Source organism: Platalea leucorodia (genome assembly GCF_965183815.1).
Source record: "Platalea leucorodia genome assembly, chromosome: 17".
NCBI lineage: Eukaryota > Metazoa > Chordata > Aves > Pelecaniformes > Threskiornithidae > Platalea > Platalea leucorodia.
This window is the reverse complement of record NC_138839.1, coordinates 9,024,146-9,037,682: the sequence shown is the minus strand read 5'-3', so window position 1 is coordinate 9,037,682 and position 13,537 is coordinate 9,024,146.

Below are 13,537 nucleotides of genomic sequence, written 5' to 3'. Positions count from 1 at the left end.
GGAAGCCGCTCAAGACACTTCTGGGCGGATGCCTGTCCCCTGGGGCAAAACATGGGATTTAATGCCATTTCTCTTGAGAAAGGTGAAGATCATGGTATGGGTTCCCATCTCCAAAGCTGCAGGTATTTTTCAGGCATGGGGTGCCAGCTCTGATCTTGGCTCCAGATGACAAAGACTAAACCCACATGATCTCCATGGGACCAAACGCTGCAGGGAAACTTTCCCCAACTTGTTCTGCCTCCTACCACCTCTTTGGGACAGCCAGAGAGATGTTTCCCCACTGATTTTCTTAGCTTCTCCCACATCCTGGGGATCAGGCCGGTGCAGCATCTGCTTGTGAGCTTGGACCTTCCCGGGGTCCACCATGGCCACAGCCTCCTCCAAAACCCAGTCTGGCGCCTCCAAGCCCATGCAGCTGGTGTGGGTGCCCAGGTGCCCAGGCTTGGCTGAAAAGGAGCAAATCCCTCTCCCAGAACTACCCTTTTGGCTCTTACATGTCACATCTCTGAGCCCTTGTATAAGTCCAAGCATGGGTCCTTGGCCAAATGCACCGAATGGAGCCAAGCAGGGTGAGGGACCAGGGGCAGGACAGCACAGGACTGGGTTATGCATCAGGGCTCAGCTCTTCCCCTGTAACTACAGATTAAAATAATAAACTCAGAGAGATCCAGTGTTTGGCAGGGCCTATGAAGAACTGATGTTTGACTGGCCCTCAGCTCACAGGCACACCCAAATAAATAGCATTGTTTATAAGGACTGAAAATTAAAAATTAAGGGCTGTGATTTTCAAAGCTCCCTGAGGAGCCCTGACATTGAACTCCCATAAAAATTAATGGCAAGAAATCCCATCCCTACATTTCTCTGGAGTGATAAAAAGAGCTATTCATTGTGCAATCAATTGCAGAAATTCATAATAATTTTTACTAAAGAAATCCTAAGTAATTTCACTGCTAAGGAGCGTTTCAGTTAGCAATAAATCTAATAAATAAAGTACCTACCATTTGAGTAGGAGAAATGACTGCAAGATTCAGCAAATCAGCTAACACAATACAAAGTAATTCCACTTCTTATTATTTGCTGGGAATTGCAAGCCACCAATTGAAATTCATTTACTCTAGTTTGAATTTTAAGTCATTTTTGGCTTCAGATGAAAAGCAAAACTTCTGTGGCTGATTGGAAAGCATTTGAGGAAAATGTGGGGGGTTGTGTGTTTTTTGACAAAATCATGAGCTGTCAATCAAACCGCATTGACCGCTGCTTCTCGTAACAGCCTCAGTTTTGTCCAGAGAAAAACATAACCAGGAGAGATTTTGATGCGGAGACTTTGGCCTTCCCTAGACGTCTCTGCTGAGTTTCTGCATATTTGCATGCACCTGTGGGTACCAGGATCCTCTGCCATCCCCCCTCACTTGCAGAGAGTTGTTCAATTTGGTATCAGGCACCCTCGTCACCCTTTTGTGTGGTCTGCTGAGGATGAGATAGATGGTGCACAGGACTAGATACGCCCCATGAAATGCCACTGCTGGAGACATGCTGTGGAGTCAGTTGATCCCATCCAAACACACGCACACAAACACACATGTGCAAGTCCCACATCCGTCCAGACCACCCGTGTCCATACTGCAGGCGTACAGTGGGAGGTCACCAAAGCCACACGTGCCCCACTGACACTCACAAGCAGCCGGCAGGGACACTCCTCCACATCCCATCCTTGGAGATCACCCGTGCTGAACAAGCATGTGAAACGCACTCAGAGCATCAAATGCCATGGTTGGACCCTACATCCCTTTCTGAACACCATGGTCCTCTCTCCACCGCATCTCTAGAGCTGGGCATTGCATTCTGGCTCTACTCGGGAGATGGACCCTGCAGCCACGCAAACAGCTACCTCACTTCCAGATGAAGAGAAGATCAGCAGCATCATTCATGCCCAGGTACAATCCTTTTTTGGGGAATTTGATCCACAAAATTTTAGCTTTCAAAGTTGGCTGAAGAATTAACCATTGATCCCATAATAATTTAGTAGGAATCATGTCCCATCCTTCTTTAGATTCCTCTGAAACCCTGCCCTACCTTCAGGTCTTTACATAGGTGTACATCCAAGCTCAAATTAGCTGTACCATCAGAAGTCACTGCAGATGAGAGTCCCCAAGAAAAGGTCCGTAAGGAAAGAGAAGCAGGAGGCTGCAGGTCGCAATACCAGGCACACACACGGCATGGTTATCCCAAATTCGTGACCTCTTTTTAAAGAGATGCCACAGTAAAGGGAAAGATAAAGAGGAAAAGTCTTGAAACTCTTCCTCTCATTTGAGTCATTTTTGGGTCTTCCCCACAGGTCACATCCCATCGTGCCATATGCCCACTCCACACACTGAGCAGACCCAATACAGGGTATCCAGGATTTGCAGACCTGGAAAATGCCAGCCAACCTCTGGAGTCATACCAATGACGAGCGGGAAGAGTGAAGAGTGAAGTCCACCCCATCCCACACCACAGCCATTGGCTTCACCATCAACCAAAGGGACGGAGACTTTCACATGCACGTTGCCTTCCTGTGGCTGGGTATGAGCTGGCTGTAAGCACCATGGGCAATCAAGGTCCAGAAGGTCTGAGACGGCAATGGCTCATGCTGGCCACCCGGTCACTGGGCCACTGAGTCTGCCCCACAGGTCCACGCTCGTGGCTGGTGGCCACGTCCCATTACACGTGGCTGTGTCCCCCTCTAGTGGCGTGTCCCAGCCAGCACGCTTCTGGCCACTGCGGTGAGCTGGACACGCTCACCCTTGGCGTGGTCACCACGAATTCACGCCTCCATGACTCCTCAGTGGTCCTGTGCTGGGTGGAAGCATGGTCAGACCTGAGATGCACAAAGAGGACCTCCAAGAAAATGTCGAGCACCAGCCTCCATCGGCCATGGCAGGACAAGGTTTTCCTGTAGGGAAAGGCTGGTCCATCAAGGCGAGCAGGACATTCCCAATCCATCAAACCTCTCCAGCAGCTGGACTAGGAAGGGCTAGAGGATGGCTTGGCCAAGCAGGACAATGTTACAGCCAGTCACAGGTACCAGAGTTTGTAACAGCTCCCCTGCCTCGTATGAAGGGGTTTTTTTTGAGAGGGCTGGCAGGATTAAGTGGAATTCCCTTCTGGCAGCTGCTGCCTGCAGATGAAGAGATGAGTTACGGCCATCCAGGCTGCAAAGTTAGCAAGATACCTCCTTGCTACAACTAGGATGTAGCACTCTGCATCACTGTTAACTTGGACTTCCTTAGCAGTTCTGGTTTCGTGTTCCCCCATCCATAGTATCACCACAGGGCAGGATCAAAACTTGGTTCCTTGCTGCATTTATGGCTGAAGATTGTGTTTAATCCTGAAAAACACAGCAGGTCAGGCTCCCTGTTAGCTGCGTGTGCACCATGGGATGTAGCTGTTCTTGCTTTCCTAAACATTTATTGTTTGTTTTGCTGGCTGATTCTCTTAAGCAACCGTAATTGTTTCACAGCTTCGTGTTTCCATATATCCTGGTGGAGTAAGCAGTGTGAATTGCCCTGGTTTGCTCAAGAGAGCAGAACTGTGTTGAATCAGCACGGCATTTCCTTTGGTGGGAGGACAGACCCCCTCTTGAGTTTGAAGCGGTGCTAAAGCAGGTGACCATAAGAGCTCTAAGAGACGATGGGACACCACGGGAATCTGCTGAGCACGCTGGGATTGGGCCAGGTCCTTAAAAGTGCATCTCACCAAAGTGTGTTTCAGTTTCTTTCTAAATTGGGTCTCCAAACAAGGCGCCCTTGTACACTTAGCAGCAGAGTGTCCGCTGACAAGGGTGCTGTGAGTGCTGCAGGCTCTGCTAGCGTTCACTGTGAGGCTCTTGCCATCATCTCCTGCACCTCTGGAGAGGAACTGCTTGGAAATCAGCACTCTAAATATTTTCTAATTTTCTTGAAAACTAGAAATTTCCCCAAGCAACAGAAATCAGTAATCAGAAAAATGAAGAAATGACAAAAAAAAAAAATGCACTTGGGGGGGGGGGGGGGAATAAAAATGAAAACTTTGAGTATTTTTCTGCTCATTTCAGCAGGCCTGAGTCCATGCACACTGGCCACTCTGTACTGCTCATCTCAGCTTGGTAGAAAGCCAGAGAGATGGTTAAACACCTTCCCTTTGGCTCTCCCTCGATACCAGATGTGCACCAAGGTATTTCCTGAATCATGCAACATTTTTGGGCTGTATGAAGTCTGTCACTTTGTACAGTGTTTCTAGGATGGAAGATGACCCATATATCAATGTCAGCATTTACAACTGGGAGTCCTTTGAGACCCTTGAGTCACCCACGACTGCACTTATGAATTCTGGCATCTGTGACAGCAGCTCTGTGGGCCTGGGTAGCCTGACTTGCTGCTGTAATTTCCCCTTCAGAGACATCCAGGGAAAATGCCTCAAATCAGCAAGCGGGTCACAAATTTCATTTTTGAGTCCTTCTCACATGGGCTGCCAGGGATGAATTCATTTCACCCACTCACCCCCAAAAAAGTCCAGTCTTGAGAACTTACATGGGCTTCTCTACAGCTTTGCCAAGCATTGCCCCAGGCTCTGCAAGAACAATCCACTGGGGAGAGATGGGTGAACGCCTGCTGGAGAGGCCAGCATTTCTCTATAGATTAAGAAGGGACCCTGGCTGATTATCTTACAGTTGACACCCGTTTTATGGGTGGTTACACTTAAGGAAGATGTGTTGAACCCTTTGTGGTGGACTGCCATGTGTGAGCTCCCCACAGTGTGCCGGGTATCTGGCCTTTGTGGGATGGTACATCTGCAAATGACAGCAAAGGACCTGTCTAAGGACCTCAAAGGGGTCCAGCACGCCAACGATGCCCTCCAGGCTCTCTGATGTTTCACTGTCGTGTGTTACACATCTGAGCATGGCATCCCCACACGAAACCTCAGCATCCCCAAGGCCTTCCTCCCCGCCATGGGTTCTGCTATTTCTCCCTCCCCAGGGGAGGAATAGGGGCCCGTGAGGGGAAGGAACCCACCAGGGTCCAAGTCAGAGGACACTGAAGAAACCCTTGGGAGGAGGAACATGGCCAACCTCTCAGCTTCAGTCTCCAGGTTATTTACTGCCTAGAGGGCCTTGACCTAGGACATTTCCCTTGATGCTGAGCATCTGCCTCAGAAAATATCTGTGTTAGGAAGCTCCGGTACCCATAACATCCCTCTTCCCTGAGGCACCGCTTACCCAGACACCCAGGGGTGATGGGAAGCCCTGCATCCTCTGTCTCCACTGCTGGGTTTCTGTGCTGTGCCCTTCTGCTCCTGGCATCTCTTCCTCATCAGCTGCGACTCAAGAGCCCCTCTGTTGGTGTGTTCCTGGTAGGTAGCCCCAGACCACTGCTCTTCTGTGTCTTCATCACTAACATCATCCTGGTAGGACTCCTGCATCTCAGCACTCAGTGGTCCACCCCGTGGCTGGACACTCTTGTGATCCTGGTAGCCCACAGTGCTCTTCGTGTGTTCAGGCCACAAAGCCCAAGTGCTACCCCTTTGATGGGAGAGGACATTGGGTCTAGCAGCCCTAGAAACAGTTCTCAGCTCCTCCTCATCCCCCACCAGCCATCCCTTCACTGGCCTTTGCCCAGAAACCCCCCAGGAGTTACTCTGGAGGTGCAGCTCCCCTCATCAGGGAAACAAGATGCTGCTCCACTATCCATCACCACCAGGTTACTGAGTACAAGAAACACAGGTACACGGACAACACAATCTGTCATTTTTAATCTCCTCTCCACTTGCTATTTAACCTTGTCCAAGGAGTCCTGACTCCTTCCACCCATCCGTGTCTTGTCTCCCAAACATGTCGAGTTTCCCCTCTCTTTCCTCCAGCCGTTTCGTTCTTTGCCACTAACCTGAGTGAGACTGTGACCATGCGCCTTTCTGATCCCGTCTCCTCCCCAAATTTCCTGTGTCTGAGCCCCTCTGCATTTCCCCCGTTTCCCTGGCTCTGCAGTATTTACGACTTATCTCTTTGTTCTGCTCTGGAGAAATCCCAGTGCTGCAGACTCGGCTGGCCGGGCTCCCTAGGCTGCAGCCACCACATCGTCCCCAGGAGCTTTCCCATGAACAGGGGACAGGCGATGGATGCAGCACTGCCAGTGCGGGCCTGATTTCCCATCCCCTGACCCATGCAACATTTTCCTGACTTCAGGCTGAATTCATAGATCAAAATAGATATACATATGCATATTCATAGGTCAAACATGCAAGCACCCACAGCCATTGCTCGCCTCAACAGTCCCATTCTTGGTGATTTCTGTTAAGAGGTTTTCTGGAGCACATCTGCCCCGTGACTCAGGAACCCCTCTAAATTCAATATGCAAAACAATTCACGTCTAACTGATCGACTGTCTCCCGTGTATCTCTTGGATCTGCACTTTTGAACCTCTGATCCGCAAATCCCTACTTATGCGGGGTCCACAGAAAGTAACTCATCAACCTGGAGTCTGTTATCAGTACAGTTAAGTTGCTTTAGAAGGGCTGCATTGCCACAGGAAAATTTTTCGGACTCAGCAAACCGAAGCAGGTTGAAAACCACTGACCAGAGGTTTTGGGATTCTGGGGAATGTCTAAGACGATTCAGAGGCTCTGCACTTCTAGAGCTGAAATGTTAATAAGAAACTATTGACTTTAGTTGGGATGAACACTGCTATATTGACATGAGAAGGAAGTACCAACCGAGGAAAAAAAAATGAAGTCAATATTTGCCAGGTGGGATAATAAATCCTGATTTATGATCAATGCAAAACGCAGTGACTGCGTTGCTATATACAGTCCATCGGGTAAACCGAGCCACTGCGTTTCCTTTATTTCAATTAGCTGCAAGTAATTTGCTGAGATATTCGGGGTAATGTGTAACCGAGATGTTCTGAGGGCCGTTCCCAGCCTACGGCTAAATAACCTGACACCTCTAAGTGATGTGGAACATTTTTAGCCTTTGCTGGAGGCAAAACCGAAAAGTTAGACAGTGTGACCCTAATTCTTCCCCAGATTGCAGGGATGGTTTCTGCTGGGTCCCTGCCCCACCGCCGCGCAGCCTGGGTGGGAGCCGGGGGTAAGGCGGCTGACCCAACACGCCGGGGGAGGCTGGGTGCAAGGGGGGTCCTGTGCTACCGCTCCTCCCAGCCTTCACAACCCACCCAGGCAAAAGGCAGCGCATGTCGGCATGGAAAATTTGCCCCGTTGTCTCTGACCACAAAGTGACTTTTAGCGGACAGGAGATCAGCGGTCGCCTTCCTCCATGCGTGTTAGGCGGCTTTTTTGTCTGTTCTTCTGTACACCTCCGTAGAGCCATAAAACTCTGCCTTTCTTCCCTGCCACAGATGTTTCAAGCTTCACTGATTAGGTTTGCATTGTATGTAGCTAGCTATTAAAGCCAAGCATTTACGGTCCTTCCAGTTTTGCAGGATAATTTCAGAAGCAACAGCCCCAAAGAAGTCCTTTGCTGTAGTTGAATAACCTGATTTGCACAAATATTTTAGCAAAAATCTGGACTACTCTGATTTCTACGTGGCTTCCTTCCCTTCCTAAGAGTAATTGCGCCAAATCCTCCAAGACACAGGATAAACACAGTGGTTTCACTTTATTATAACAAAGTATAGATTTTTCACTGCTGCATCACCAGGTCTGTCGCTCGCCTGCGTCTCCAAAAGGTTTTGTTTTCATCATCTTACCACCATATTTACGTAGAAATGCGCTGGACAGCTGAGGGGATTTTACTGTCTCTTACATTTCCTGTTCTGTTGTTTAATTGGTCATTTCTGAAAAGAACATGACTTAAAATAAGAAGTTTCCTGCTACAAGAGAAAATTAAAGAGCCCCAGACAGCCCAACACTGCTGTGCGAGCTTCATTCCTGATGTGTTTCAGGAGAAACAAGGATTTGGATAGGGAATCGGATTCAATTATCGATTGCATTTTGGCAAAGCGGCGGACTCAAAGTTGGTCGGAGTGCAGGAACCTGTCCCTTGGTTATCTATCTCCCAAAGCCCAGCCCTGCATCTTCCTCCCAACCAGGAGACTGCGCTATCCATGCCCCTTCCTCAGCCACCAGCATGAAGAAGCTGCAAAGCCACAGCCAACGCCTTGCTCCACGTGCACCTGAGAGGCCCCATTAAGCAAAGGACCAGCTCTCCGGGAGATGCTGCTCATACCTCAGGTTCCTGTTTCCTCCACTCTGGGGATGCAGATTGTACATTAAGCCAATAGAAGAGATGGTTCAGCACAAACATTGGGACCTCCCGGAGATGGGTGTGGAGGGGAAATGCTGTCCTCATTTAAAACATTCCCCACTCAGGGAAGGGGAAGACAGGTTGATGTCCTCCAAACATAGCCATGCTCTGCCGTAAGGCCGGTGTCTTGTCCTTTGCGTGATAGACAAAGACAGAAAAAACGCTGTTCCTTACTGATACGCCATATGGCCTTCAAAGGGCTTGGCCAAGGCAGCTCTGCAGCCTCTTTGGTGAAGAAAAGAGGGGGAATTCATGCATGGAGAAGGCAGACACCGTGGGCGAGATGTGGCAGGGGACTTTGGGCCTGGACTTCTCTACCGGCACAGACAAGCTCACTTGTCTCTTTCTGCCCTTGTCCCAGGAGGAAGCTTGGAGGCTCCTTCCAGGCTCTAGTGCACAATTTTTCTTGCTGCCTGAGATTCAGCGGATTTTCTCCAGCAGCACTTTATTCACCATCAGTAGACCCAATATCCCAATCAGCATCTCTCCTTTCCTTTATTTTCTTCTGTTCCTTCCCACCTCGGGGTTTGTAGCCCCAAAAGGCTGTGGCTGCATGATGAAGCAAAACAGGCCAGGGAATGGTCGCACAGAGGGTTGAATGGTATGGACCTGCTAGGGACCTTATAGCTAAGCCTAAAACAAAGCTGCCTCGTCTGTCCCATTCCTTGGGACAAGACCTCCCTTGAACTTTGCCTAGCCACTGCCTGGCGGGGTGCAAGTTGGCTGGGCCAAAGCCACACCGGCAAGAGCTTTAACAGGTTGGGTTGTGCCAGGAGAGAGCTGGAGTCCCCACAACCTCCTTTGAAAACAGTCACACGTGGGAAGAGACATGTGGACATCACTTAAGGTGAGCACCTTGGCATTGATAACACCACCTGGTGTGGGAGTAGGTCTTATCTGCAACGTGCTGAATGTGAAGACAACTCCACCGCAAGTCACCCGTGGTCAGACGTGTTCATCCCTGCTCAGTCCTTTCCTGGCCATCACCAGCTGGGAAGACCCTTGGCAACCCTGGTGGCCACCATCCCTCCTCCCACCCTGCTCAGCTGAGCGTGGCTCCCCCCCAGCTCCCGCGACGGGGGGTGAAGTCTCGGTGCTCCTGAATGCCTGGAGGTATAATTAAGCACTGAAGAGGAGTCGATCACGGTGTTATGTATCCGACCAGCCGGCAACCTTGTTGTCTGCCTGGGCAGGGTGAGCAGGGCAAAGGTTGCAGTAGCTGGCTGTCACTCCGTCACTGGCTCGCTGCACGTGCACCGCCGTTTATGACCACTTGTCCGGCACCTGGATCAAGATTTGTTTCAGCAGTGCTACGATCTGTTTGGTTTGGACGGCACCCGGGTGAGCGGTGAAGTCAGTTGTGGTATTTTAAACCCCGGAGCCTGGAATCGTGATACAATCTCCTTTGAAGATAGCACAAGCCAGGAGACAATTCATTCACAGTCCTGTACAACAGGATATATTTGGCTGGTCAAAAACTTGGCTCTTTCTGCAATGGTACGGTTTGAAAGCATTCACCATATTCAGAGATGCTCTTCAGCTCCCGCATGGACAGCACCCACAAATTCACCATAGACACTCGCTTTTCCCAGAGAAGCTTTCCTGGTGTGTTCAGAGGCAACATCCAAAAGCAAAGACCTTAAATCCCAAGCCACTCCGCCTTTTTTTCAGTGCCGTATTTGACAATAAACTCAGAGGAGTGAATTTTTCCAGCCTCGGCGCCGGATTTCAGGTGATGGCACGGCAGATTTGTTAGGCCTGAACGTCTGCGCCTGCGGTTTCCGAAGACTCGCACAAATAAATGCACATCCCCACGCACGCACGCTGAAGTGCTCTGCAGTCCACACGGAGCTAAAGGCTTCCTGTGGCAGCTGAAAAAGGACCGTCTTGATTTTCTAGTGACCGTCACGTTGTGTTTAGTCGACCAGGTGAGCACGGGTTACAGCAACCACGCGCTTTCTGTTTATAATGCACTGGACACAGTTCTTTTGTCAGAGCAATTTTCATCTTTGCAAAGCTGCTTCTGTTTGTGAACTGCACTCCTATACAGCACCTTCTCTGAGCAGTCATCAGCGCCGCTCTGAAATGTTTGGATAGTTTGAAATAAATTTCATCAGAAAAACCACAGGTTTCTATAAAGGAGTACAATTGTCCTGTGTTTTCTGGTATGGAGGCTCTCAGAACAGCTTCTCCTTTCTCCAGGACAGGATTAATACATGCACTGTTGCTAAGTGTCCGATATTTATGTTCCATTAAGTTCAAAACAGAATTTATTTCTATTCAGCGTCAACCCCCGCAGCCTCGGATTCACCCATGAGTTTTGCCTCCCTCTTTCTCGCAGCTCTTCTCCCCATCGCGTGGCTGAGACCACCACCCAGATTGCAGACTACCCAACTTTCAATCCCATTTGGTAAGCCCTAGGGGCATCAGAAAGTCAAAAACCTGTAAAATATCTCCCACAACCTCTGTGACTAACAGCACTGGTCAGATCCAGGAGTTGAGCAAGAGTGCTACCTGCCTGCACTTATTCTTCGGTGTAGTTGGATTTACATCGCTTGAATCCGGAGTCTGGCTACACTTTTGCACAGGCCTTTGCAAGCTCTGTGCTTTCACGCGGGTCTCAGAGTTGGAAACTCCCATTCTGCTCCCACTGCTGGGACCTTTTCCTCGCCTGTCATATGGTGATGGCAATTTCTCTGCAGCCTTTGAATAGAGAAGCACCTGGGCAAGCCTATGAAACACTCCTCAGGTGCATTTTATTCCTCTTCCCATCCGCTGAAATATTTACACATCAAAGGGAGCCTTCTTATCTAATGGGGTTTTGATGTTCATTAAAGCAACGCATGGGCAGTAATAAAAAGCGATGCCTTGCAGCGCTGGGGTTGTCGGCAGGATCTGAGCTCCAAGCCACACCGGGGGTGACAAGGGCTCTTCTCCCCCGGCTGCTGTCCTGAGAGGGTGGCAAAGGGGGGGGCTCCGCTGTGCAGGATGCTCTGCGCCAACGCACAAGGCTGGGAGACCCGGTACCTCCTTAAATGCTCTCCTGGATCTGGGCCTTCCTCTCTTCCAAACCAGCTGTGCTTTGAAGTCTTTACAGCAACCTGGCATCTTCTGAATAAGAGGCCAGCTTGCAGAAAGCGCCTAGTCTGCAGGTAACGACGGAGCAGTGTTTCATGGGCATCTTTGAAAAGGCCAAGGCACCCCCCTCTCCTGGTGAGTGCCCATTTCCATATTCCATCCGTTCACACTCATCATCTCCTCCACCGCAGAGGCTGTAAAATAAACACCCCTCCTGCCCTGCCATGCTGTTATCTCTGCAGACAGCTCACGCTGCACTTCCCTTCGGGGTGACTCACTCCAGATGTGTCTGCATCTGCCTTCCCTCCGGCATGGGGCTCTCACCCCTCACCCTGGGGACACCCTGGTCCCAACGCAACCTGTGGACGTGATCCCACGCTCTGACTGCTGCAAACGGCCTCGTGTTCATGCCCCCTGCATATACCTCCCTTCCTGCTGGGTTAGTTGGGATGTTCCCCTCTGCTCTACCTGCTGTGCTGGAGACAGCGGCTTGAACGTGCTGCAGAAGCAGGTGGACATGCTCTGCAACTCCTCGCCCAGGCCAGGAGAGGCGTCAAGGCGGGCACCTTGCAGGCAGAAGGTGGGAAGTGAAAAGGAGGAGGGAGCAGACCCGGGGGAGCACCTCCAGGGGTGCTGGGGCCAAGCGACTGGCAACCTCTGCTGCTGCTAGCAGGATGAGGAGCAGAGCGACCAGGGACGTGCCTTCCCCAACACCTCCTTGGCCCACCTAACCTCCCCTTAACACAGGGCCAGCAAAACAAGCCTGCAGCCAGGTGCTGGGAGGGGGCACCATCGGGCGGAGGAGCATCTCACATCACCCGGAGCACACGGGGAGCGTTAGGAAGGGCCCTGGAAAACCACACTGTGGCATCTCACAGAGGTCTTCCAGCTAACGTCAGGCACTCGCCGCACCATCCTGCCATCACAGCGACCCCGACACGAGCAGCGCCGCCAGCCCGGGCACCAGGAGCACCTCGGCCAGGGATGCTCCTCGGGCTGCAGGTGTCCGCACCGGCCAGGGTGCGCCCACAACCGATGCAGAAATCTGGGAGCGTGCCCACCCCTCTGGCTTCTGTTGAACTCCGGTGTTTCTCCTTGGGGCGGGGGGGAATAACACATCTGAGGCCCAAAAATATGATCTGCCCATGGACCCACGTGGCTCTGGCCAGCCAGCCCCGGCCCTCTAACCTCTCATTCCCCTTAGCTTTTCAATTAGCTCTTGCCTTCCTGACGACTTCACTCAACACCCAGAGCGATTAGAAGCCAGAGGAAGGCCACGGCTTTGTCTCGAACGATGAGCCAGATTAATCAGCTCCAGTTGCACTGAATTACCCAGTCGGGGCTCACAGCAACAACCTCCGATTCACCGGCAAAGCAGCCAGCATCCCGCTTTCAACCGGGATAATCAGCAAGGACGTGAAAGCCAGATGAATGACTAGGTGAGGGTGGGCTGCCGCCTGTCAGGAGCTGGAATATAAGTCAAAGCACTTTGAAATTAAATCCTCGCTTTGACAGGGAACTAATGCAGAGATTTTAAAGTAGGTGTAATACACTTAGACAGGCATGTGCGCAGCCCAGCACAAGTTGCCGTGCTTTGAATGAGTGTGTCCCGGCTACGCTGAGAGCAGGAAAATGGAGTTGAAAAGACAAAGGGAATTTTGAATAGCTCCAAACCAGCTTGGCAAGATTTTAGAGATGGTAGCAAGAGGTTTTAGTAATGGACCTAACTAATAACATTGTCAGGAGGAGATTTGGTGCACGGTTGTTGGCCGCCTGGGATCTTGGATTTCATACCGAGCAGTCATCTTGCGTCGCGCCTGGCTTTAAATTAAGTCATTTGTGCCCACGTGGACCACTGGGGATAGATGGAGGCATGGTGGACGGGGGAGGAGACGGGGATCCCCACTGCATCTCTCGGCCTCCAGGGTGGGCAAGCCGTGCTGCCAATAGCTCCTGGGATTCCAAGAGCTGACCTTTCTAGACAACTTCAGAGGTAGATTTAAGCCTCGATACTTGGTCAAGCATCACCCTGCACATGCACAGCCCAGAGCCCATCACCAGATCACCGTGGCTGGCTGCTCTCCACGGGGACAGCCCTGCGGAGGCACCAAGAGCGTTTGCAACCTCGTCCCTGCTGCCGGCTCTGGCCGCTATTCCCTCCTGATAGAAACCCCCCCAGACCCC